The sequence below is a fragment of the Mesoplodon mirus genome (assembly GCF_964341445.2).
Source record: "Mesoplodon mirus genome assembly, chromosome: 7".
Lineage (NCBI taxonomy): Eukaryota > Metazoa > Chordata > Mammalia > Artiodactyla > Ziphiidae > Mesoplodon > Mesoplodon mirus.
Genome location: NC_138983.1, coordinates 81504478 through 81529583, shown reverse-complemented (window position 1 = coordinate 81529583; position 25106 = coordinate 81504478). Strand labels below are relative to the sequence as shown.

The following is a 25106-nucleotide window of genomic DNA, read 5'->3' as shown; positions in this document are numbered from 1 at the left end:
GATATGGTACAGTATAAGTAATATGTTCTTTATGGAAAACTGCTGGGATTTTCAAGATTATTTTTAAGGTCAGGTGATGCTCACCCTTCTCACTGTGTAAGAAGCACCGTTAGAGGAAGATCATGCAAATCATTTTTCCCATTTCCTTTTAGTTTTAATCAGTATAAAGAATGCATTTGGTTTTAAAATATCAAAATACTTTTATTGTGGCTTTTTAAAAATAAAAAATAAATGATATTCATGGCTTCTGGCTCTTCCTCCTGTTTTTTTTTTTTTTTTTTTTTTTTTTTTGGTGGTCTCTGGCCATACAAGAAAGGCAGGGAGAGAACAGATGGCTGGAGAGAAGGCAAAAATGAGGGTCTCTTCAAACACCACAGGAAAGGGGTGTGTCCACCTGGGCAGTGTGTGTTCTTTGTTGACTGGGTACTTGGTCTATCCTGATGGCCTGGGACTTGACCTACTGGGCTGTCTTGGTGCGGCAGAATGGGCAGCGTGAGACGGAGTTAGAAACCTGGGTTCCAGACCCAATTCTTCAATTTACTAGCTGTGTGACTTTAGGCGGGCCATTTAACCTCTCTGGGCCTCAGCTTCCTCATTTGTAAAATGGGGAACATAATGCTATTTACCTCCCAGGGCTTGAGAGAGGATTAGACGAGAAGTGTTTTGAACACCGCAGAGTGCCATATAAACATGACTCACTGTTATGGAAGCGATAAAACTGGTTGCTGTTCACATTTATTATAATCAATTCAGATATAAATGCACTATACCATGGCCCCAACAGCCCTGAGGTTACCATTCTGTCCTGTGGCCCCAGTACACGCCCTGGGTTTTCTCCACTGCGGGCTTCTCAGAGCTCCTTGGAGGTGTGACATTTGGGTTTGTCACTACCCAAACACATAATTGCATCTACCAGGCCTAGGAGTCTGAATTTCAAACTTATTCTTCATACGCCTGTGTATGTTTACATTCATAATATCTGTGAAAAGAACCCCTCTCCTCACACACTCCAAAATACAGTATTGTGCAAAATACCAGTCTAGGAAGCAACACACTAGGGTAGCAACCTTTAATGTCCTAACAAAGCATCTTAGTAGTTTGACGCAGAAGAGTTACACTGAGTCACAGAGGATCACGCGAGGCCCAGCGGGACGACGTTTCTAGTTCCTTCCACCAGGTTTAGAAAACAGAAGGCTCTGGCTGGATTTGCTGGACATTTCTCTCTTCAGCATCTCCCTTCCTTGGTCCATCTTTGGGGTGCCTTTTCTGGCTCCAACCTACAACAAGCAAGAGCAACAAATGCCCAAACTATATAATTGTAGGGAGATCCCCAAATATTTCTCAAATGGCATTTTTTTTTTACTCCAAATAAAATCTTTGTTGTAAAAAATATTTATATACACACATAGACGTGAGCAAAATGAAGGAAAAATGATCCACCATTATCACACTACCCACAGGTAACCTTATTCACATTTTGGTGTACACTCTTCCAGATACACAGATAATGTTTTCTTCTGACATTTGCATCTCTTTTTGAACCAGGAGTTTCTGATGATAGGCAATTTCATTGGGATGGACTTTCTCTCGAAAAGCTGTTACTGAACTGAATGCCTTATGTCTCTGATGTCTTAGGAGGGTAAAATGCAGCATACTCTAGGGGGTCTGTCTCACCCTTTTCTGAGCACTACTCCTGGATCCAGGCAGCCATGTGTGTAACTCTGTCCCTGGTCATAGCTGATCGGGCACTTGGCACGGGCTGGGCTTTTAAGATGGTCACTCCCAGGATTTGGGGTTATGGGCTCTAAGATGCCACTTGCTTCCTGGGCTGGTCCTTTGAACTGGGGGACCATGAGGTCATTCCTTCCTGTCACATGACTGGAGAGAGCAGAGATCAGGGGAGCCACACAGAGACACAGAGAGGAGATACGGCCTGTGTGTGCGTGTGCGCATGCTTGTGTGTGTGTAAAAGAGATGATGCCTGAGATCTGATGGCTTACCAGTTCTATTTCGAGGCCAGGCTCTCTTTCAGCTCCCAGTTTTTATGAGGCACTCACCCCTATATCCTTAAAAAAGCCCCCTCCCCCCCTTTTTAATTTTTTGCGGTACGCAGGCCTCTCAGTGTTGTGGCCTCTCCCGTTGCGGAGCACAGGCTCCGGACGTGCAGGCTCAGCGGCCATGGCTCCCAGGCCCAGCCGCTCCGCGGCATGTGGGATCTTCCCAGACCGGGGCAAGAACCTGTGTCCCCTGCATCGGCAGGCGGACTCTCAACCACTGCGCCACCAGGGAAGCCCAAGGCCCACTCTTGGGGAAGGAGTCGCCCAAGTTACACTTGGCAAGGAACCTGAAGGAAACCTTTCTGTACTGAGGAGATCTTAGACACCAAACTTCTAAGCTCAGGCTGGAGGGCAGGGAGAATGGGAAGTTGGCTCTTTGCTCTTAGCCGAAGCACCATCTGCCCCGCTTCTGTTAAAGCCAGAGGCAGCGTGAAGTTCCAGGGCGTCTCACATCTCAGAGAAGCACAATGTTCCCACAACATCCGGGACTCATCCCAATATCTCCCCTGCCATTTCACATCCCCAGGTGGTCCTCAGACAAAACCTAGATGTAGGGCAGTTTCTGCCTCCTCCCAGCTCAGTCATATATGTGAGTGAATAAGTAACAAACTTCCAGTCGTTTCCACTTTGCAGGGTGGCAAACGTCTCAGATCAAGTGGGGCCCTCAGGATGCTCTCTATCCTCTTAACATCCTGCTCTGGGGAGTAACCACCTTCTGGTCTTTGCACAAGGATGCTGGTTGAGAAGCTTCTATTTTCCAAATATATCCCTCACCTAGAATATCTTCGTTTCTTCCCATGATAATTTGGTTGCCTCAGCATGACTGTGGCCTTTTATCAAACTTGAATGTCTCCTATCTCATATTCAACCAAAATGTGTTTGGCTTTCTAGCTTCCTGAGAGCTCGCCTCTACTGTCTGCAAAGTGGGAACGTGGACTGGCTTAATTCCAGTTCCAGGGCTGATTTGTCAATGGCAATGTTTCAACATGTTCAAGATTTCATAGTCTTAATTCTCAACTTTGAAGAGAATTCTAGAGGATGCTTCCTTGAAATTTCAGAGAAATGCCACTGGAAATGTATCAGGTTTATTACCTGGAGGTTTATAACCTAAAGGAGGAAAAGCTAGCACTCACCTGGGTGTCAGATCTGCACTGATTCCCAGCTCTCCTACTGAGCTGTGTGGCTCTGGACAAAGAAAGTCTCTGAGCCTCAGACACCTCATCTGTAAATTGGGTATAATAACAACACCCACCCCATAGGGTTGTTGTGAAGCTTAAAAGAGATACTGCACGTCGAGTGTTTGGCTCTGTGCCCGGCACATGCCAAATGCTCAGTACATAATAGATGTGGGATAACTGTCAACTGGGCTTCCTGCTGACGTTCTAGGGTTTTCTCTCTTCTCTCTTCTGGCTCGCCTGGAAATGTGAGTTCTGCATCTTTGAGTTCTTCATCAGCTCTCCAAACATTTGTCTCTTTAACACAGAAAGAATATTGACAAAATTTAGCTTATGTTCTTCTTTGCCTTTTGCATCAGAGAAAAATGGATTTTTCTCAACTTTCAGATGCTACCCATTTGGATGGAATGTTGAGCCTTCCTAGGTGAGGAGGTGAGGATAGAGGTCTGCAGAAGGGGGTGTGGCTTTGGGGTAACGCTACACTGTCCTGCTGCACCTTTTAGGGAATCTCTGTTCCAGATTCCAGCAGAGAAGGAGGTGGTCAACCAAGAAGGCTACGAAGGATACTGTATTCTTCTTGGAGGACAGATCTGCTTTAGCTGGAAGCAGAGCCTCCTAGATCAGTGGAAGAGGCTGTAGATGTCCAGTGGCTTTCCACCCAGTGGAAATGTTGAAAGCCCCAGTGGCTAACCTCCCTGGCAGGGACTACAGGGGCCTGTTGGGAAGCCAGCATCACTGAAAACCTAGAGCTTGCTGCTCCCCTGGGGTTTGATTACTATTGCTGACCCTGATCTGCTCAAGACCCTGCACCTCAGGGGCAGCTCGTCAAAGAAAGAGCATCCCCTAGGCACTGGAGACACAAAAGTGAGAGGGAACTGGGGTCTCCCTTGCAGACTGACACTCCGCAGGTGAATGTGCAGTGGTGTCAGGAAGGAGACATTCTCCTAGAGCCCTGAGCATCCACTGGGGTCGCCAACCTGATTCCTACAGCGGCCAGGAAAGGAAAAGAAGTGGGTGAAGTGAGCTGGGGTGGTGGTGGACAGCAGCAAACACACGAGCCCAGCGCCTTTCTAAGGGGCCTGGAAGATGGAGGCTTGTGATGGTGGCTTGTGGGTCTGTGGGCCTAGGGTCGCCAGATCTTCCAAGTTTCCCAGAGAAGCTGGAAATCCAGAGTATTCCAGGAAACTGCCCTATTTTGAAATGTAACTTCAAAAAAAAATCCCATGAGCCAAATGGAATATATCTGTGGGCTGCCATCTTGCGACACCTGCTTCAGAACCTCCCTGCTTGGTGTCTAGTTGGTGCTCAGTAAATGTTGGAGGGGTTGCCAGATAAAATACAAGATGCCCAGTTAAATCTGAATTCCAGAATGAAGCCAACAAATTTGTGAGTGTGAATATGCCCCGTGTAATAGTTAGGACATTTATACTGAATAGCTTTTGTTGTTTATCTGAAATTAAAATTTAACTGGGCATCGTGTTTTTGGTTTGTTTGTTTTCCCCTAAATCTGGCAACCCTACCGGGTAGTCACAAAACTCAGGGAGGAAATAAGGCTGTCTTTTGGGACAGGGCATAGGTGCTTACAAGACTCTTCCATTCTCCCAGAAGGATGCTAACTCTACCCTCAGAGGACTGTCTGTGAAGGCTGATGGGCCCGTATTGAACTGACAGTTGCCCTCCAGGCATTTTCCGTGGAGAAGGCCTTGAGCCTGCAGCCACTCAGTATTTATCACAAACTCAGTTGAGACAATCACTATCCAAATTCCCAGACATTATAAAGCAGGGGTTAGTTTTAAACCAACAGCCTTCTTCTCTCCCACCCCATGCCCCGCCTTTTTTTTTGCAGAACCGGTTTATCCAAGCAAAATCCCATGAGGAACTTGGGGTATAAGATAATGGAGAGCTTCTCTGGCGGGAGAAAGGTGTGTGTGCTTTGAGAGTCACACCTTTCCATGGCACCCAAAGGCTCCAGGGAACCCCAGTTTGAACATTGCTGCAAAATTCCTTCCTGGATTAAGTTCCGTCAGTGGGCAACTGGGCACTGAAGGGCAGAGCCTGGCCCCTGTGCACCTGCTTTTCCTGAACTTTACTGAACACACTGGGATGTGATGAAGGGGGTGCGGGAGGGTCTTTTTCTTTAGCCTTCTTCTATCCGTATGCTGCATAGGCCTGGCCACATGGTTCTACTTCATCATTGTGGGCGGAAGAGCACCACCCCAAGCCCCTCCCATCCCACGCTCCTCCTACACAACATCTACCAATTGTGGGGCTTCCCTGGTGGAGCAGAGGTTGAGAGTCCGCCTGCCGACGCAGGGTTCGTGTCCCGGTCCAGGAGGATGCCACATGCCGCAGAGCGGCTGGGCCCGTGAGCCATGGCCGCTGAGCCTGCGCGTCCGGAGCCTGTGCTCCGCAACGGGAGAGGCCACAACAGTGAGAGGCCTGCGTACCGCAAAAACAAACAAACAAACAAAACACACAAGTGGCACGGAGGAAGCCAGAATCTTGAGAATACCTGGGCCCAAGGAAATCTTGGAAGATAGTGAGTTAAAGAGAATAGTGAGGATAATGACGATGGTAGGAGAGGGTGAATGCTTTGTGGTCCTATGTGCTAAGGCTTTTGTATACAAGCTCCCATTGGGAAGGCTACGAGCTAGGTGCCATTTTTATTCTCATCTTAAAGAAGAGGGATCTGAGCTAATTAAGCAGAGGGAAGGTTAGGGGGTTTTCCTGGCTTAGACCACAAGGCAAAGCGGTGGTCACGCCCCCTAGCCAGGACTTGATTGGCTGGAGATTTGATTGGCAGGAGAGCTGAGCGGCTTCTCCTGCCAGAAGCAGCCGGTGCCCTTCAGCCTTTCTTACACTTCAAGCCCTGAGAAAGGGCTTGCGTGCTTCCCAAGTGGCAACTTCTGTGCATTTAAAAATTTCCTCTTGAAAATCCCAGCCTTAGCCCATTCACAAAAGGTATCTGGGTCCTTTCTTGGCCGTGGCCTAGTCGTATTCACCAAAGAGAAGAGCGCGTCCCATAAGAGCTGGCGGCTTTGGGAGGACCGGGGAAGGCGTCAGCTGGCAGGAAGCTCCCTGAAAGAAATAGAGGAATCCCCACCCATCCATGAGCTGCCTATTCTTCCCCCTTAGAAACGGGGCTTGTGATGTGCCAGGCACTGCAGGCATTTTGCCATTTAACCCTCCCGCTGCCCCACGGAGTAGGCCCCTTGCTAACAGTTTTGGTTGCTTTTGTTGAGGAACCTGCGATACAGAGGTCAAGCCACTTACTCAGGGTCATTCGGGGCAGTGGTGGGGCTTGACCCCTATTTCTTTGACTCCAAATCTGGCCTCTGAACTCTGAGAGACACTGCCGGGTTCTCGAGGGATGTGGGATGTGGATTCGAGTGAGCACGGCCTGGGCCGCGTTTCCCGTCCCTCTGCCACATGGACAGAGCCACAGGCCCAGTTCGCTGTGAAGGCCCAGCATCTTATACCAAGTCTCATTTTCACAGCCAAAGATATTAGTGTGGATATAGGACTTTTGATTCTTGAAAGGTCTGCTTGGTGAAGAGATGATCAAACATTAAAACTACAAACTCCATTTTTTTGGGGGGGGGGCAATTGTGAAGCTTAAGATGTGTAATTTCATCTCAGTGCTTCAACCTTGCCACCTCTGTGAACGGGTGAAGAGTTTCAAAGTTTTATACAGGAGGCTAAAAAACTAAGGCTCCTTGTGAAAATACTAAGTGTAAAACTTAGAAAAGAGGAATTCTACTTTCTGTTCATTTCTGCTTAAAGACAACGAAGATCTACTCCCTGGAAGGAATGGATGCCAAGACAGATATATACAAGTGCCCTTTAGGATCCAGCAAAACTTTAAAATGTATTATTGTTTTCTTCCTGACAAACAGGCTGGCATGTCCCTTGCATTGTGTATGAATGAGGCAGCCCATGAATAATGCATGTGAAGCCTGATTATGTAAATCCTCAGGTTTTCAGTACATGACAATGGCTTTTTTTGGGCCCTTCTCTGTCCCATTCTGTGGTCTGGTGTCTCTGCTTTGGGGCCTAGTCTGCCAAGCCCTGTGTGGGGGGGGTGCATTTCAGGGAGGGGTGAGCTCTCCAGAGGGCACATCAAAGGGAAAGTCACAACTCTGTCACTGGCCCAGCTCTCCCTGGCATTGCTTGGTGTGAAAGGAAACTGTCCTCTGCCTGAGGCAGCCCCATGACACATGCAGACTAAGGCCTGTGATGTTTAATTCAGAGCAGTGAGCACTGGAAACACCGCATCCAGGCTCCCTCAGAGCAGGACAGCCACTTTTCATTTCTAGGGCTCTAAGTCAGAGAGCCTGCTGTCTGGAAACCTGTTGCCTGGAAGGTTCACAGGATGGAGGGCAGGCTTCTGCAAGGAACTATCTGGCCATCACCTCCTGGTTGAGGAGAAGGGCACCATTCTATCACCTTGGCCTCCTTAGAGCTCATGCAGGCAACAAACACACACATGCAAATACACACACATGCAAACACACGCAAGCATGCGTGTACAAATACACAGCCCCAAGTCAGAAAGACTGGAGTACTATTCTGGCTACTCAGAATAGCAAACCCAAATCTTTATTCTCAGAGAGCTTATTCCTCGGTGTATCCCTGGCACCTGGCAGAACAATGAAAATCAGAAGCGCCGCCTTTAAAAACACTCGGGCTGTTCACTCAACTGATTGTGGTCATCATTGCAGGAGGCAGGGAAGTCAGATCATGATGCTGGACACCCTTAAGCTCAGTACAGTGCTGTGTGTCGCTTATGTCTCAATAAAACTGGTAGAAAAAATAGTTATCTGGATAGAAAAAAACAAGATAAAATACACGAATTATCAAAAGTTAAAAAATACAGACGAGCTAGACTATGAGTCTCACAAAGCACTGTTCACAACAGCCAGGACATGGAAGCAGCGTAAATGTCGATGGAGGAGTGGATAAAGAAGATGTGGTACAAATATACAGTGGAATACTACTCAGCCATAAAAAAGAGTGAAGTAATGCCATTTGCAGCAACATGGATGGACCTAGAGACTATCATACTATGTGAAGTAGGTCAGACAAAGACAAATATCATATGATATCACTTATATGTGGAATCTAAAAAAAATGATACAAATGAGCTTAGTTACAAAACAGAAAGAGACTCACAGACTTTGAAAACAAACTTATGGTTACCAAAGTGGAAATGTGGTGGGGAGGGATAAATTAGGAGTTTGGGTTTAACATATACACAGTATTATATATACAATATGTAATCAACAAGACCCTACTGTATAGCACAGGGAACTCTACTCAATATTCTGTAATAACTTATATGGGAAAAGAATCTGAAAAAGAATAGATATATGTATATGTATAACTGAATCACTTTGCTGTACACGTGAAATTAACACAACTCTGTAAATCAACTATACTCCAATATAAAATAAAAATTAAATTTAAAAAAAGAAAGTTAAAAAAAATAGAGGCAAGCTAGACTATGAGTCTCAGAGAGGTTAAGCTAACACATATATATGGAATGTAAAAAAAAAAAAAAAGAATGTTCTGATGAACCTAGGGGCAGCCAGGAATAAAGACACAGATGTAGAGAATGGACTTGAGGACATGGGGAGGGGGAAGGGTAAGCTGGGACGAAGTGAGAGAGTGGCATGGACATATATACACTACCAAAGGTAAAACAGATAGCAGCCGCATGGCACAGGGAGATCAGCTCAGTGCTTTGCGACCACCTAGAGGGGTGGGATAAGGAGGGTGGGAGGGAGACACAAGAGGGAGGGATGTGAGGATATACGTATGCATATAGCTGATTCACTTTGTTATACAGCAGAAACGAACACCACACTGTAAAGCAATTATACTCCAATAAAGATGTTAAAAAAAAAAGCTGCCTGAAGTCACACAGTAAATGGCAGAACAAGAGTCTAAACCTAAGTCTGCCTAACGCTAAAGCTATTCTGCCACCTTCCTTTGCAATGAGCGAATGCATTCTGTGCTGCCTGGATCCCACTGGGACCTCAGTTGGCTGTTTCTAAAGGGAGCTGAGGGGCAGCCTCAGAGGCTCTGCTCCGAGCAGGGACCTCTCACCTTCTGCTGCCTGATCGCCCTGGTGACCCTCTTCTCCTGGTGCAGCCGCTCTTCCATGTGCGCCAGGGCCTCCTTCAGCAGCGCCTTTTCTTCGGCCTCTTTGCAGATGTCGTCCTTCAGCTTTGCCACCTGTGACTGGTACATCTGAACCGACACTTTGCTCTGCCTGAGCACACAGGAGAGACAAAGTCTCTTTTCTCCTCATCTTTCTCACTCACCACCAATGCTCCCGACCTGGGAGATCCTCAGAACACTTCCATATATGCCTGGCTTCGCGGTTTCCTTACAAGTGGGGGGAAGGCTGAAGATGTGGGGACTAGAGGGCAGAATAAATAGCCCATTGGCTGTGGACGTGCAGCATGAAGGGGGCAACGGTTATGCTACCAGCCCCTCCCAATTTTCCAGAGAGGGTGGGGGAACGGATACCACTGAAAATACGATGGAATTATGAAAAGCACACACATGGTGAAACATCAGACACATTTATAAAAGGTGCACCTTATTCCTTAACAGTAGGGTACTTTAACTGCTGCTTTCTTGCCCAGAGACTTGGGTCCATCAGGCCCTGAGTCACCATCCCGCCTCCCCACTCCACACCCAGGCCTCTGTCCTCTTGTCCTGGTCCCTACGGGTCTGCAGCTGCACCGAGGTTTAGCCTGGAGAATGGAGGCCTGGGCCTTTTGCCGGAGACATGGGCCATACTTGAGCTGTTCAATGTCCTTCTCGTATCGTCTCAAAAGCTCCTCTTTTCTCTGCAGCTGGTTCTTGAGTAGGGTGATCTTATCAAACACCAGGTACAGGTCTCTTTGTCGAAGCTGGTAGACTCTCTCCCTCTCTTTTGGGGAGAGGTGTTTCATGGACACGTGACCTGACATACCTTTGATGTTCATCAAAGTCCCGAGGGTTTTGCTCATGTCCATGTACTACGAGAAAGCATTTCGCAGGTAAGAGGCCTGGCCCAAGACCGCTGGTGGCCCCTTTGAGGAGGCAAACGTCTAATTCTGTTTCATTCATTTTCTGCAGTTGCAGAGAAGAAACACATGCTTTGCAAATGAGTGCATTTGGGGTTTTTAGTACGACTTTCATTTTCCCCCGCATCCATTTACACTATGCCTTTTTGAGAATTGGGGGGAAGTGGGGAGGGGGAATGACAACAGACATAAACATTCATTCTTACTACCCAGTCTTGCAAGGAATTGGGCTCTGCAATTTCCAGCCCATGCTGGGATAGGAGATGGGTCTCGTGGAGCTACTGTAACAACTAAAATGTATGTGGAGTTGATGTTTAAACTACCTGCAGGGCACGCAGGTTTGGACAGGAGGGGACTGATGCTGGGTATACCTACCAGCTTTTCACTAAGATCTAAAGCGTCAGCCACATCCATTTTCCTTAACTTCTCAGAGACCATGATGGACCCTGGGCTGGAAAGGCCATTTTGAGGCTGAAATAAAAAAAAAGAAGAAAAACTCTCTTGGCATTCCATTATGATTTTCTACATCCAGAAGAATAACCCAAAGAATAATGGAAGAACTGGAAAGATACTAAAGAATAATTTGAGAGAGTTAATTTTTTTAACATCTTTATTGGAGTATAATTGCTTTACAATGGTGTGTTAGTTTCTGCTGTATCAAAAAGTGAATCAGCTATACGTATCCATATATCCCCATATCCCCTGCCTCTTGCGTCTCCCTCCCACCCTCCCTATCCCACCCCTCTAGGTAGACACACAGCACCGACCTGCTCTCCCTGTGCGATGCAGCTGCTTCCCACGAGCTATCTATTTTACCTTTGGTAGCGTGTGTGTGTATATATGTCCACGCCAAGAGAGTTGGTTTTAAATCCAGTCTGACTCTGTGAACTGCTTTCTATATGACTGTGTTCCTACCACTTCAGAGCACGACTGCCTTTGAAATGATGCATCACTTATGCCGTTCTTTGGCCACCGTCTCGTCTGTCTTCCCTTTAGGCCAGTGGTTCTCAACCGGGGGTGACTCTGGCCACCCTACCCCCTCCAGGACATTTAGCAATGCCTGGACACATTTGTGGTTGTCATAATTGCTGCTGGCGTCTAGTGGGTAGAGGACAAGGATGCTGCTAGACACCCCACGATGCATAGGGCAGTCTCCCAAACAAAGAGTTACCTGGCTCAAAAAATCAGTACCGCTGATGTTGAGAAGACAAGCTCCAGAAAAATGGGGACCATGCGGCTTTTGCTCACTATCTCCCTCCTTGTGCCCAGCATGGCACCTGGCACCGAGTGGTGCATAGTGGGCATGTTTGTGGAATGAACGAATGAAGGTTAAGTGGAAAATAGCCTCCCTCCTTTTTATTAAAGGAATCTCATTTCTGTGCAGCAGAAACCATACCCTCACAAAATTTGGCCCAACCTTCTCCTAGCTCTGGAACCTGGTGGGTGGGCATCACTTCAGACCCTTTCCAGAGACAATGCAGATAGTGTTTGCAGCTGCATCTCCCTAAGACCCCAACCAGCCAGCTGGCTGCTGGAAACCCAAATGACTGCATGGAATGGCCACCAGTCTGAATAGGTTACCCGATCTGAACGACTACAAATAACCCTAATAAGCCTCCTTAAAAAATAAATTGGCTTTTAATGCTTGCCATGAGCATCTCTTAGCCCTAGCATTTGTTGGCACTACCCTGAAAACCTCTGAGATTAAAAACAAAACAACTAAAAAACTATAATGGCCCCCAAAGTGACTATGATAGATAAGAGTGGACATATTTGTCTATGTATCTATGGAGATGAGAATAAAAGAGGGTATCTGAAGATGACAATAAACCGGGCAGATCTGCTGCAAAATGAACCTGAGATGCTGCTCAGTGTCTTCAGCTACCCTGAGCTGCATCCTCTATACCTCTCCAGACGCCCCCTCTTTTCCTGAGGGGAGGGTCACTAAGGAAGAGCCTGGGCTACAGGATCCAAGCACACAGTCCCCACCCGGTCTCTGCAGGCTAGCAGACAGACCATCAGGGACACACCCCTGGTGTGTCTTCAATCATTATTCTGTGACCTTGGGTGAGGTACTTGACCTCCTGAAGCCTTAATTTTTCTTATCTGTTAAATGGGGACAATAATAGTAACTATGACACAAGGCTGCTACGATGGTTAAATGACATAAGGCATGGAGCCGGCTGAGCTCAACGCCTGGCACACAGTAAGCAGTTCATAGATGTCAGCTATTCTTCCTCCTGCTCTTTCATTTAATTACTGCCAACCTTGGAGGATTGAGAGTTAGGAGGTTTCCTGCTCTGTGGTGTCAGTGGTGGGATGAGGGCTTGTTGCCAAGGAGAAGGTCTTGGAAGCAGGACCATCAGGACGTGAGATCCAGCTGAGCTCCCCACCTGGAGACGGTCCCTCTACTCCCAACCTCAGAGAAGGAAGGTTCGATTTTATCAGGAAGACCAACAAGTTTCTGAAGACTCACATCTCTAGACGTGTGAGCAAATGTCTAGAAAAATTGTAGGAGAAAATGCTGGTACAGAGAGGATGGCTTTATTATGTTTTCCAAAAGCTGGTTTAGACCAGCTGCCGCAGCAAGCCACGCTGGCCTGAGCTGTCCATTGTCATGTGTCAGTCAAACACCCGATCAAACATCCATTTAGGATACAGGGCACCTTCAACCTAACAATCAAAGTACTTCTGAAAATCCTGGAAAACACAAACTATGCTCCCTAAGAAAGGAAGGTTTTCTTGGATAATACTCTTTAAATACTGTTTGACAATAATAACTATCATCTATTAAAGTGCTCGCTATGAGCTAGGCACTGGGATAAGCACTTTACATAATGATCTCCTTTAATTTTTCCATCATCATTTTACAGCTGGGAAATTGAAGTCCCAGAAAGGTTAGGAGCCTGCCCAAGGTCACAGAGCTTGCAGAGCTGGGATTAGGACACAGGTCTCTGATTCTAGAACTTGTGTCTTCTTAATCATCATGGCTCCCTTCTGCTGCCCTTTATGTGTTCATGTTTTTCAGTTTATAGCAAAAAGCAAATGTTAGGCAAGCTCATGGCATAATGTTGTACATTAGCTTGTTGAATCTTTTCTGCAGAATACAACATGTGATGTGAAAAGGAGGGCCCAGAGATTGTCCGGGCCAGCATCAGTGCAATGTTATATCATGCTGTACACGATGGGAAGCCACCTTTCTATTCAAACATTGGATCACTGGTACGGCCAGGCACCAACCAGTCCATACAGGTGTTAGCCCATCAGGGAGGACCTGGCCTCGAACCAATGATGTATACAGTGGTGCCAGGGCACACGGCTAGTGTCTGTCCTCATGCCCACCCTCCCCACGTGTCAGTCAATGCAGAGACAAAGTTTCTTTGGTTACCGTTCCGATCTCTACTCTTGAAAAAGTTGGCAAGTCAGGTTTTGCATCCAATATTTTCCGAACATTTTTTTCCATCCCGAGGGTCTTTAAGTCTAGAAATGATTCATCCATGTGGTCCTTGTGATCTATAAAAGAAATAATTTACACTCAAAAGAAAGGCTCAGGAAGAAGTTACTGCATGTAAAAGTCACAGCTGCTATTTACTGGACACTTACCACAGGCCAGTACTAATTAGCTCACCATCCTCCCTTGGCAGGTGAGGCATCGAGGCCCAGAGAGGTGACATGACTTGTCCAAGGCCACACAGCTCATATGAGGCTGCAGCCTCCCAGGGCGGGGGCACTGAGGGGGAACCTTCGGCCACAGGTGTGAGGATGGACTTGAACCCAGGCTTCTGTGTCCTAGCCCAGGGCTCCACCCAGCAGCAAGCTTGGTTTCTTGAAAGCCCTATTCCCTCTAAACAGGGTATTTATCCTGGGAAGTTCCCCAAGGTTGGTCCTTGCACAGCATGCATCTATGAAAAAGTTTCCACTGGGCCACAGTGAAATAAGAAAAAGAAGGACAAGGTTCTGAGTTTTTCATGAAATCCTGTTTATTTAATATCAAGGCCTGCTCTTGACTCTGAGCTCATGCCTACACATCTATTTTTTTTCCTGCCCATCTTTTTTTTATAACTATGTTTTTTTAGTTATGAAATGATGGGGATAGAAGATGGTGGTCCTGGCAAATTGGTTAGTCCCTAAAGTGAACCCTCAAGTCTGGGGCCCATGGTTCTCAGCACAGAGGGGTGACTAGGCAGGAGGAAACTTACTTGACAAGCTGGCCTTCTCAAGTTCTTTAATTCGCACACGAAGCTCAGATAAGGCCTTTTTCTGACACTGAATGACTTCCTCATGTCGGGACCCTTTGCACTTGGCTCCTAGATCACTGAAGGACTGCTCCTGTGGCCAGAATGGTGAGGACAGCAGCTTTATCAGTGATCACAATCTCCCTCTCTTGTATTTGAAGAAACATGAACAAATCATGGATTAGCAGAAACCCTGTCACTTACTTAGTACCTTGGAAAATATCATTACAGGGCTTCAGCAGAGAAGGAATTTAAAAATTTCATTTCGAATACAAAGTCACATCTAGGAAGATTTCCAACTTTCCTACCTACTTAGCATCATTATAAATAAGAGATCCCCCCATGTTCCCTCCCCATGTTTTATTTCTTTTTTTCTTCTAATGTTCTTCTAAGCTTGGGTTTCCACTTGTTGTCATTCTGGTCTCATCTCTGAACAATCACACCAAATTTGCTCCTGGAGGGGCTTTTTTTTTTTTTGCCTGCACCATGCGGCATGCGGGATCTTAGTTCCCTGACCGGGGATTGAAACCGTGCCCCCTGCAGCAGAAGCACAGAGTCTTAACAACTGGAACACCAGGGAAGTCCCTGGAGGGGCTTTATTTATTTATTTTTTTTCCACGTTACGCGGGCCTCTCACTCTTGTGGCCTCTCCGGTTGCGGAGCACAGGCTCCGGACACGCAGGCTCAGTGGCCATGGCTCACGGGCCCAGCCGCTCCGCGGCATGTGGGATCCTCCCGGACCGAGGCATGAACCGGTGTCCCCTGCATCGGCAGGCAGACTCTCAACCACTGCGCCACCAGGGAAGCCCCAGGTGGTTCTTATCGGCCAACTTGGGGAAAACCTTCTTCTAAGACTTTGTGGCTGAAAATGTAGTCTGCAGAGCTGTGCTATCGGTACCAGCTGGGAGCTGTTCAGAAATGCAGAATCCCAGGCTCCCCCCACCCGAGACCTGCTGAGTCACAATCTGCATTTCAACAACATCCCCATATGATCCGTGGACACCTTTGAGTTGAGAGGTGCCACTGTAAAGTATCCTCTAATTGGCTGGTTTCTGGAAAAGTAAGTAGCCGTTTTGGCCATGTGTTTCCCCTGATATGCATGAAGAGAAAGCAAAAGACTGAAATACTATTGGTTGGTCTTGCACACACTTAGACACAAACCAGGACCCGCAGTAACGACTGGGATTTGTATCAGTAAAATCAGCTGCGGTATATAAACAAAGTACCATTTCTAGACATTTCAATAAACTTGCCTCTTCAAGTTGATCTTCAAGTTGATCTCTGAGTTTTAGGATTCAAGCTTCATGTTAATTCCTCCTACATCATTCACCCTCTTTAATTAATTTAGTTCCCAACGAGGAGTTGCTGAGATTCCTCCATCTAAGTACGTGCCCTCTGTTTCTCATAGGAAAGCCCATTTCATCAGTTTCCAGTAGTAAAGAGAAGGACGGGGACCACCTTACCGATTTCTCTGCCATTAGCCGCTTGACTCTGGCTTTCAGCTTCTCCTCTTGCTGTAGCCTTTCCTCGGTCAGCTTCTCCTTCTCTGCCAGATGCTGCCGTAACTCTTCTTGCAGCAAACACTGCTGAGTTTCCCGAGAACTGTTGATCTTCATCTGAAATGAGGGGAAGGGGAACTGCAGCTGATGGGGGACAGGACTAACACAGGAGTCATTTCCACTACCTTTGGGGGCGGGACAAAGGTTCACGAAACTTTCTTCAAAACACAGAAAAATGATGCTTAGCTTAGTAACTAATAGCGAAGTAGTAGAGCATCGTGGTTAAAAGCTCAGGCTCTAGATCTAGATAGAATCTCAGCTCTAGTTCTTTCTAGACACTTCTTCGTATAGAAAATAAGCGGGTGAACTAAGGCAGGCCGTCTTCCTCCTCATTCATCCCTGCCGGCCGCTTGGGTGCGGGATTCCGTGGAGAGCACGGGCCCGTGAAGGGGCTCTGCAGCACGCCTACCTGACCTACTGCCCTTTCCAAATTGGCTTTAATGAGGTTTGCTCTGTTCCTCATTTCTTGCAGCTGAAGCAATTTCCTTCTGGAATCCTCCCGAAGCTTCTCTTCAACCTGAAAGGATGATGAAACCGAGGGCTTGCTGCTAATGTGATCATCATGCCCTCTGGGGAAACCCTTCTGGGGGGGCTAATGGCAGTGGGGGAGTCCCTGAGGGGTAGGGACAGCTGCAGCCCAGCAGCAGCGGTCACAGGCATGCACAGGGTGGAGGCAAACTCACAGGGAGTTGCCCCCTACGGGAAAGGGCCGAGCTCTGCACCCGGGGCTCAACTATGTTCTACCGCACACTCCCATCCCAGCTCGGTCCCTAACAAGCCGTACGACACTCGGAAAGTTATTTCACTGCTCCGTGACTCAGTGTCCTCATCCGTCAAATGGGGATGATGATACTAGTATCACTGCATAGAGTCATTGTGGGGATTCAATGTTTGGAATAGTGCTTAAGGGCTCTGTGAGTGTGTTAAGTACCGTTGTAACCTATGAAAGGTGGACGGGAATGTCCGCCGTACAGTCTCGTTCTAATAACTCGTGATGGGTACTTGGAAATGTTATGATTGGGTTTATTATCATAACTGTTTGTCGTCACCACTTTGAGCACACTCACTGGTGGTAACCTCTCTGGAGGCTTGCCAAAGCAATGTCTATTAAGAATTGCAGCCTGAAAAGGAAGGCCTTTAAAGTGGAGAAGCTTGCCTACTTTTTCCCCCTTGCTTGGGTAACAGTCAACACACGGTAAGCTTGGGTGTGCTCCACGCTACCCTTGGCTGGCCAGTGTAGGCCTCGCAGCTGCTCAGTTCTTGGATGCACCTGCTGAGCCCTGGGCCCTGGCACTAACAGGAAATGAGGCAAACTCTCGTAAATAAATGGAAAGTTTTTGTGCTGAAACAAATTCACAGGCTGTGTTTTTAGGGATCTGAAGAGGGGGATCACAGGGATGTAATAAAAGACCCAGAAAAGCCCTTAAGAGCTTTCTTCTGAGTAGTGTGGTCCAGTGGAAGAGCCTCTACCCAGCTCCGTTACCTTGGAAAAGTCATCTAAGCTCTCTGGGCCTTAGTTTTCTCCCAGGTCTAAACATGCTCTGACTTCTATGTCAGTAGCCTTTTTCATATGCTGCAAAAGCCAAGTCCAGCCTTGGACTCTGCCCTTATCTGTGCTCTGCATGAACAGCCCCCGTTCCCGTCCCCAGGCCTCAGAGTCACCTTCAACAGCCGCCCTGCTCCCTCTCTCACACTCGGGGGTCTCATGCCTGTCCTCCAACCCCTCTCACATGCAAGCTGGACTGTGACAAGTGGCCTCCTCGCCTCGAGTTTAGTTTCTTCCAGTGCAATCTTAACGGTACTGTGAGAGTTACCCAGCTGTAAGGCAGCTCTGCGCAACAGAACTTTCTGCAACGATACAGGTACTCTGAGCGAGGCTGTGTTGTCTAGTACGGCAGCCACCAGCCACATCTGGGGATCGAGCACTCGAAATGGGGATGGTGTGACAGAGGAACTGAACTAAAAATTTTAGTTAATTTTCATTAATTTCAGTGTAAACAGTATCATGTGGCTGTTTGCTACGCCAGGGTCACTGAAGTCAGACGAACCTGGAGTCAGACAAAACCGACTGTGCCATTGGGCTAGTTACTTTACTAGTAACTAGTAGCCTTGACTTTCTCATCTGTAAAATGGAGAGGATGAATTCTAGATCACAGCGCTGTTGTGAAGATGAAGAGATGAAATGTTCAAGGTAACTCCTAGTACGTGAGAAATTGTAACTATCATTTTCACCCTGATTACTGTCCACGAATGTCATTGCATCAGTCACTTGTTCAGAAGCCTTAGGAGCTCCCCACTGCCTGTGTGGTACAGAGCCCAAGCACCTGAACTAAGGCAAAACACCAAGCCAGGGATTCAAGAAGCCCCTACGAACTCAACGAGGTAAATAAAACTGAATCCACACCTAGATAAACCATAATAAAACTGCTGGAAATCAAGGGAAAAGACAATCTTAAAAGCAACCGGAGAAAAAGACAGATTATGCAAAGGTACAACAGTTAGGCTTACAGATGACTTCTAAATAGAAATAATAGGAGCCACAAGACAATAGTGACATATCTAATGCTGTATCTAATGTGCTGAAAGAAAAGAGTTGCCATTGTAGAATTCAATACGCAGTCAAATGTGTTTTAAGAATGAAGGTTAAATATACATCTCCAGACAGACACACAGGCACATTTGAGAATTTGTCATCAGCAGAGCCACAATGAGGGAAAACATTAAAGGGTATTCTTCAGACACAAGAAAAATGAACCCAGGTGGGTGATCAGAGATGCAGAAAAGACAAGCAACAGTAAGGGTAATGTGTGGATATGATACTGACTATAGAAAAACACTAATAATGTCTTGTGGGGTTTTAACTATCAAGAGGAGTTTAGAAAATGACAGTAATGGCTTATAAATCTGGAGGGGGTAAGTGAAGTTAAGGTGTTTGAAACTCATTGCACTGTCAAGGAGAAGGGCATAATTATCAACTACTATTGTCTCTTGGTAAGTTAAGAATGCAGGGCTTCCCTGGTGGCGCAGCGGTTGAGAGTCTGCCTGCCGATGCAGGGGACATGGGTTCGTGTTCCGGTCCGGGAGGATCCCACATGCCACGGAGCGGCTGGGCCCGTGAGCCATGGCCGCTGAGCCTGTGCATCCGGAGCCTGTGCTCCACAACGGAAGAGGCCATAACAGTGAGAGGCCCGCGTACCGAAAAAAAAAAAAAGAATGCATATTGTAGTCTTTAGGATGACTACTAAGAGAATAGTAGAAGAGTGAAAAACTTAATTAATGTGTGATTTTGGTGAGTCAAGGATGAATGCTATTGTCTTACTATTACTAAGAGAATAGTAAAAAAGTGAAATATTTCCAAGCTAATAGAGGGGGAAAGTGGAATAAGAGAAAACCATCCACTCAGAAGGAGGCAAGAAAGGAGAGAAAAAGGAACATACCACAGATGGTACAAGTGGTATTGAGCAAGAAGGTAGATTTAAACCCCAGTACATGAGTAATTACATAATATAAATGGACTAAAAGTCAAAGATGGTCAAACTGTATTTTGTAAAAATGATACGCTATTTGAAGGCATATGTCTAAACCTTAAGACAAAAATTGACAGAGAACGTATGAAAAAGATATGGTATGAAAACTCTAACCAACAGAAAGCCAGTGATGAAGCTAAATGACAAAGGAGACGTTAAGGGAGAAACACTACTAGAGATGAAAAGGGATATTTCATGATGATCTAAAGTTTTGCTCTACAGGAAGTATTAGGATTCTAAATTTATATGCACCTAGTAACACAGCCTCAAAATATATAAAGCAAACATCGTTCATATTAAAATAAGAAACACACAAATGACAAACATGTTGAGATTTTTAAAAACATTCTCAATGATGGAACAAAAAGACAAAAAAAATCAATATGAGAATTTAAGTTGGATCAACATCATTGGCAAACTTGATTTAATGGATCAATTCTTTCTTAGATAATTTCACAATTAAGATCTGAAGGCAGTCTAGGGTTGTGGTTACACACAGGAGCTTTGGAGTCAGGCAGACCTGGATTCAAGTTCTGCCACAACTACTTTATGCAAGTGAACTTGGATAACTTCCTTCACCTCTGTGAGCCTCAGTTTTCCCGACTGTAAAGTGGGGTTAATACCAGTATAGACCGCATGGGGTCATTGTGAGGATGAACAGAGATGATGCAGGTGGAGTGCTGGCCCCAGAGTGGTTCCCAGGCCAACCTGTCCCTGCCATACCTTGCTCTTTTCCCACAGCGTCATAGAGATCAGGCTCTGCTCGGTACTGCTCCTTTTCAGCTCCACCCTGAGCTTCCTCATTTCTTTTTCCATGTCATGGATTTGCTGAAAGAGTTCCAACAACAGGGAAGTCAACTTCACAACTCATTTCATCCGGTTCATTAAGGCAGAAACCTAGTCTGGGATTCGCTTCATTCCTTCCCTTGGGGGACAATTCCACATCTTTGAGGCAAAGTAGACTTTCTTTCAACGGATGCAATGAAAGGGCTGGGTGAGGGAAAATTTGAGTTTCTTTTGAAGATCAGCATGGATCCTGGATTAAACAGTACAAGATACCTATCCACTCATTAGAATCTCTTTCCTTGGGGTATATTTTTGAGTTCAATCTAAATAAGGGCTGTTTGGAAGACACAATGGGCACAGTTTGGAAGAAAAGAACAATGACATTTTTCTTTTTTCTCATTTGAGGCAGAGAAGTGTGTTCCTGACAGAGAGAAGAACACACGTCTCCTCCCCCTGTCCCAGGCACCGGGCTTCCCAACGGATGGAAAACGTATGCCTGGTGATGTGCACGAGGGTTCGGGCCGGTACAGGGGGTGAACATTTACATTGAATGGCCATCTTTTCATTGTATTCATTTTTATGTTCACCTTCCATACAAGGCCAGTGATACATTTGCTTTTTATTTTGTTTTTATGAATTGTTGTAAAATTGAATGTATTTAAGTAAAAATACTTCAAGAAGAGTTGTGTTAATAACAGTGTTCAGGGCTGTGATAAAACTTGTGACAGTGGATCATGAAAGTCTGGGCATCACAAGTCCAGGGGTAGGGACCACGTTGAATTTCTAGCAGCATACAGTGGCCACCTCTCGTCCCTTTCCCCAGGGGAATCCTGATGAGGGGCCTTGAGCCAACTGCCCAGAAAATCTGGGGAGAGTGTGTTTTCCATGGTCTTTTCACCCATCTCTTTGAGGCTAGCAAATCAAAGAATTAGGAGACTACATTAACAGACAAACACCCAGAAAGCCCCAGAGCTTGTGCTAGCTAATGGGCCAAGGAACCCCTCCAAAACCCTGAAGGCCCCAATCTAGGCTTTCAGTGGACACCTAGGGGTCAGGAGGTTCAACGCACGGTTTTGCAGAGTTTTAACTCTTTCTCTTGGGCTTCCCACTTCTCCTTCTGGGCATCTTCCTTCTGTAACTCTTCTTTCAGCACTGAGCACTGTGGAGAAAAAGGACAAGGCCACGGGGGCTTGGCTGGGGGTCCCAAGTACCTGTGTTCACGCCCAGGAGTGTTTCCTGCTGTATAACGCAATCACACCTCTGAATTCTGAGAGGCGAGACCATTTGTGTGATGGGAGCACGGGATCCTGCAGTCGTTCCCAGTTCACCCCTCTCATGAGTTCTGAGGAATAGAGCGTCTAAATTCCTCTTCAAAAGCCAGCAAGCTTCACTGCAGGGGAAATCCAGCTTTGTAGGCTCTGGGTACTTAGGGTGCAGGAATTGGGATGTTTTCACGCTGTGACCAGCGAGAGTGGAACGGGCCAAGCCAGTGAGCCCAGGTCCATCTTAGGGCTTTTGTGCAGGTTGCATCTCAAAGACACAACTGCCCTGACTGGTGTGGACGGGTAAACGGAGCTGTCTTGCCCGAGAGCGGCTTGGCAACAGGCATTAAGGGCATAAGGATGGATGTGCCTTCTTTTGACCCAGCAATTCCCACTTTAGGAATGTACCTTAAGGACAATGACTGGAGAAATAAGTAAATCTGTAGTTTCAAGGATGCTCTTCACAGAATTGTCAGTAACAGTGGAAGAAAAAAAAAAAAAGAGGAAACAACCCAAGTGTTGTTTAGAACAGCAGACCACTTTATAACACTGGGTACATCCAGGAGAAAGTATGTAGCTTTTAAGACGAATGATAAGAGCATTGATTTATTAGAACGGGAAAATAATAAGTATTTAAAAATTTTAAAAATGTGTATATTATAAATTCACTATAAAATGATTGATTGATTTCTAGGCAATATATAGAAATAAGACTGGAAGAACATACATGAAAATATTAACACTGATTTCTGAAGGTAGCATTTCCTCTCTCCTCTTTTTATTTTTTCTTCTCAATGTCATCTACTTATTTTTCTAAAATTAACACACATGATGTATGTCATTAAAAAAAAAGGCATATCAAATGTTCACAAGAGCAGTACCCTTGGTGGTGACGAGCCCTTGTACTATTGGCCAGCACAGTCTAGAGGAGAAGGGACCTCATTCTGAGGTCAATGAGGAAGGGGAAACGGGGACATAAATCATCCAAAGGCACTTCAGGAGGTAGAAGAGCCAAGCAGGTGCTGTCTTTGCAGATTCCTTCTACTTAGCACCAGCTCTGCATCCCCTTCCCGTCCCCAACACACACACACACACACACACACACACACACACACACACACCACATTAAACAGCTATAGCACATGCCTGGGAAGTCACCCTGCTTGGGAGAAACGAATGCAGAGGGCTTGGCCAGGCAGCCGACCTCGGGCAGAGGCCGAAGAGCACAACGAAAACCAGCCTCCCACTTCTCGGAAAACGATTTTGTCATCCCCATTTCACAGATGGGGAAATGGAGGCCAAATAAGTTACAATAAAAGAAAGCTCTGGGATTGGACCCTGGTCTGTCTGATCCCAAAGCTCGTGCAGTGCCTTTCACCAGCTCCAAACTGGATATGGTACTACGTACCAGGTGTTACTTACTGTGCCTTTTCCTTGGAACCTCAAGATCTGTTCTGACCCCACCCCCATGCAGACCTAGCTATCGGGTAGCCTCTGGGAATCTCTGAGTTGCCACCTGAGATGAAAGCTTTGAGGTTTTACCTTGACTCACAGAAACAGGCACATCATGCAAATACTGAGAAATCTTATCCTATAGAGTCAGGATTCTAAAGTTAGCATTGAAGGCAAGATTTGCAAATAGTCAAAGTTACATGTAAAAAGCTCTTTGCTTGCCTACCACGTTCATCTTCCATAGAGACATTCCACACACTAAAGTCTAAGGAAGAAATGAGCGTCTGCGTGTTTGCATCTGGATCTTCAGACGTTCTGCTGTGAAGACAGTTATGAGAACCAGCGGTGCTGGGACCACGATGCAGCCGTGTGGTCATCCGTGCTCACAGGGAGATCGTATTCTGTTTAATGTTAAACTTTGCAATGGCAGTATATGCTCATAGGTGGGTTTGTTGCTGGGATTAAACAAACTCATTTATAATAGGGGTTAGAAAATGTTTGCTGGATTTGAAAATCTATTATGCTTATTCTGAGCCACATACATGCTGTCCTTTGAAAGGCTTCAGAGAAGTTGGCCACCTGCCCAGCAGCTACCCTCCCTGTGTCCTTGGGCACTGGCCTCATCTCACCACCGTGTGTCATGTGACTCCACTGTGTCTGCTTTTCGCAGCTACAATTTGCTGATGACCCGACACTCACTCTGGAGCTGAGGGCTTCGAGCTGGTGATCCTTTTCTTTGTTCTCACTTTTCAGTTGATTCACCTCCTGTTGTAGTTGTTGAACTTGACCATCCTTTACTAACACGTCTCTTTGCAAAGATGACACCATCTCTGTAAAAGAACCAAACCAAACCAAAACAAAAGACTCATGGAGGTGAAAGAGGCAGGAAGGATTATTGGCAACACCATGGCTGTCAGCCAACGTTTGGACAAGACTTTCCAAGCCCGGGCCACCACCGGTGCCCTCCTAGGACTGGGGAGGCTTTTTCCAAGGGTACCAGAGCAGGAATGGGAATGAGAGCAAAGTCCACAGAACAGGGTTTGAGGCTTCAGTGAGAATGAGGGGCAGTCAGCACCAGCGAGAGGAGAAACCTTTGGGGGCCCCTTGTGGGCACAGGCCAGGCAAAGCTGGGAGGAGAGGCCACACCATGGACCTGGGGAACAAAGTCCCAGCACAGGGAAGTTCTAGGAATTCTTCTCCAGAGGCCAGGAGACGGGCGTGTGGCAGAGGGCACTGCTGGACACTATTGATGGGGTGGGTGGTTGGTTTCTCAGTCCTCTGAGTTTGGACCCCTCTCTACCACTTATTAGCTTGGTGGTCTTGGAGAAGCTATTTCACCTCCCACTGTCTGTCCCACACAGAGTTATTTTAAGGGTCAAATGATGCGATATGTCCCAAGAACACAAAGTGGCTAAATTATGTTTGTTACAGGGCGCCTATGATTTTTCTCGGCAGCCAGCTTCCAAAATGGCCCCAATGATCCCTACCACCTAGAATTCATGCCTTGTGTAGCCCCTCCCAACCTGAATAGGGCTGCCATGGGTAACCAATATGATACTGTGGAAATGACGGACTGTTTCCTCTCAGGCTGGGTCATAAAACACACTGTGGCCTCCTCTTTGCTCTCTCTCCAATCACTCACTCTGGGGGAAGCCAACTGCTGTGTCGTGATGACACTCAAGCAGCCCTAGAGAGAAGCATGTGTGCTCAGGGACTAAGGCCTCCAGCCAATAGCCATATGAGCCGCCATTCTGAAGGGGGATCCTCCAGCTCCCCCCGAGGCTTTAGATGACATGACTTATGTCCCAGCCGACATCTTGACTGCAACTCATGAGAACTAAGTCACCCCCCTCTCAAATTCCTGAACTACAGATACTGGGTGAGATCATAAATATTAGTTGGGGATTTATCCATTACATTTTGGGGTAACTTGTTATGCAGCAATAGATAACTACTCCATTACTGTAGTATCAT

The 25106-nt window shown here is 46.5% G+C and overlaps 1 protein-coding gene and 1 pseudogene across 2 annotated transcripts in view; one reads left to right on the top strand and one right to left on the bottom strand.

Moving 5' to 3' along the window:
• The window catches only part of LOC309808830 (forkhead-associated domain-containing protein 1-like), a gene marked incomplete at both ends in the record, with an annotated part of 1104685 nt that overhangs the window by 469979 nt on the left and 609600 nt on the right, over positions 1-25106 (top strand). The gene's annotated exons all lie outside the window — the stretch shown is intronic.
• The window catches only part of LOC309808004 (forkhead-associated domain-containing protein 1-like), an 87410-nt pseudogene continuing 63464 nt past the window's right edge, over positions 1161-25106 (bottom strand). Inside the window, exons 7-16 of the transcript in view lie at positions 23832-23962; positions 21488-21577; positions 20356-20460; positions 16521-16622; positions 14511-14634; positions 13700-13824; positions 10687-10782; positions 10043-10263; positions 9341-9506; positions 1161-1277 (exon numbers count right to left, since the gene is read on the bottom strand). The product of the transcript in view is annotated as a forkhead-associated domain-containing protein 1-like (transcript). The remainder of the gene's footprint in view (positions 1278-9340; positions 9507-10042; positions 10264-10686; positions 10783-13699; positions 13825-14510; positions 14635-16520; positions 16623-20355; positions 20461-21487; positions 21578-23831; positions 23963-25106) is intronic.